We start from the raw sequence: 2,108 nt of genomic DNA on the forward strand, positions 1-2,108 counted from the left end.
TGCAGGGAGGAAAGGGGATGGGAGACCTCCTCCCCCCCGGGGGGGGGGTCGCATTTCCTATATCTGAGTCCCCTCGTGTACTTCAAAAGAGAGATGGGATGGTATAAACGAGAGCCTCTACTGCTCTTCTCCACTCTAACAAGAGCAGAAAATTGAATGCTGCGTGTGCCAACCGGGAAGCTGGCATTCTGACATTCAAACGGGGCTCGACCCCCCATAAATTCCTCCGGGAACGGGTCCGCACTGCCTCAACAGGCATCCTACCTGCGCCCATGAAAGCCGAGCCCTGCGTCTGATTCCTGGTGCGGGCGGGGAGGGGGGGTCAGGAAGGGAGGACCCCCGCCCCCATCCAAGGCAAGCCCACAAGCCACGGCGCTTTGCACATGCACGTGAGATCTCCGGCAAGGCCCGCCCGGCCTCCCAGGGTCTCTCCGCTGGAGGCGGCATCTCTGCCCAGACTTCCACGGAGGGGCCAGGGACAGCAGCCTGGGGTTGGGGGGAGCGAGAGACGCTGGGGGGGGAGCAGAGAAACCCCACCGCCCCCGTCTTCGCAGACAGGGGGGAGGAGCAGCCCTTCCCGCCGCCCTCCCCTCCCCTCCCCTCCCCTCCCCTCACCTCGGGCGGCCATGGCAGGAGAGGCAGGAAGGGCAGCGAAAAGCCTCACGTCGCCTTTGGGCAGCCATGCTGCGCGTGACGCCAGAAACGAGGCGCCTGCGGCGCGGAGAAGTGACGCACTCTCGGCCCTCGCCATGTTGGTAGTGTCCAACCCAGAGAGGGGACCTGCCCTTCAGCCATGTTGGGAGTGGCCTGTCTCCGCGCAGGCGCGTGTCTAGAGCTACGAAAGTAAAGAGCCGGATTGGATTGCGGCATCCACAAAGAGCCGCGGCAAAACCAGAGCCAGCCCCAGCCCCAGCGCCAGCCCGTGTCCCAGGAGGGGCGAAGGGGCTCCGTCCCCGATCTTCCCAATAGCGGGCGGGGGGGGCGGCCGCAGCGTGCGGCCCGTGCGTGGGGTGGGCTTCGTGCAGCCGGGGATCCCGGTGTGGCTCTACGCTCAGCAACGGAGGCGTCAGCGGCGCGCCTGGAGTGCCCTCCTGTGGCCACTGCCAGGAATTAGAAATAATAATAATAATAATTATTATTATTATTATAACATTTCTATGCCGCCCCTTGCCGAAACCTCGGGGCGGCTTACAACATGATAAAATACATTGAAATACAATAGTACATACTAAATTACCATTAAATATAACAATACAAAAAATACATTGATTTACAAATACAAAATTAAAATTATCAGTATAAAATAAAAATATAGGAGGAGAAAGAGAAGGAAGAAGAAGTTGCCCAGGCCAGATCATATGTTTTAACAATTGAAATGATGTTTAAATAAAAAGGTCTTTACCTGGCGCCGAAAAACCAGTAACGACGGTGCCAGGCGGACCTCTTTGGGGAGTGAATTCCATAGGTTGGGTGCCACCGCAGAGAAAGCCCTCCTCCGGGTACTTACTCTCCTAATTTCTTTCATGGAGGGTTCCCGGAGAAGGGACTCTCCCGCAGATCTCAAAGGGCGGTCGGGCATATACGGACGTAAGCGCTCGTGCAGGTAGCCAGGACCCAAGCCGTTTAGGGCTTTGTAGGTCATAATCAACACCTTGAATTGGGCCCGGGCTTCAATGGGAAGCCAGTGAAGCTGACGGAGGACTGGAGTCCTGTGAGCATAACGCCCCGTCCCCGTCAGCAACCTGGCAGCTCTATTTTGCACCAATTGAAGTGTTCGGACCGTCTTCAGGGGAAGCCCCACGTAAAGCGCGTTACAGAAGTCTAGGCGGGAAGTCACCAGCGCGTGTGTCACCGTCGCCAGGCAGTCGTACTCCAGGTAGGGGCGCAGCTGATTAATCAGCCGAAGCTGAAGGAAGGCGTTCCTCGCTACCGCTGTCACCTGAGCTTCCAAAGAGAGCTCCGGGTCGAGGAGTACTCCTAAGCTGCGGACCTTATCCCTAAGAGGGAGTGTTGCACCATTCAGGACCAGGTCAAATCCACCCTCTCCGAAACCCGATCCGCCAACCAACAGGACATAATGCAACGTGATTAGATCCGTGCCCAGACCC

At 57.6% G+C, this 2,108-nt stretch overlaps 1 long non-coding RNA gene across 1 annotated transcript in view; it reads right to left on the minus strand.

The window, feature by feature from the left end:
• Nucleotides 1–724, minus strand: part of LOC123027830 — a 3,184-nt gene extending 2,460 nt beyond the window's left edge. The window contains exon 1 of the long non-coding RNA XR_006415574.1: nucleotides 616–724. This is a non-coding gene — a long non-coding RNA (uncharacterized LOC123027830). The remainder of the gene's footprint in view (nucleotides 1–615) is intronic.
• Between the last annotated feature and the right edge of the window lie 1,384 nt (nucleotides 725–2,108).

The sequence above is a fragment of the Varanus komodoensis genome, unplaced genomic scaffold, assembly GCF_004798865.1.
Source record: "Varanus komodoensis strain SLA01 unplaced genomic scaffold, ASM479886v1 scaffold3475, whole genome shotgun sequence".
Taxonomy (NCBI): Eukaryota; Metazoa; Chordata; class Lepidosauria; order Squamata; family Varanidae; genus Varanus; species Varanus komodoensis.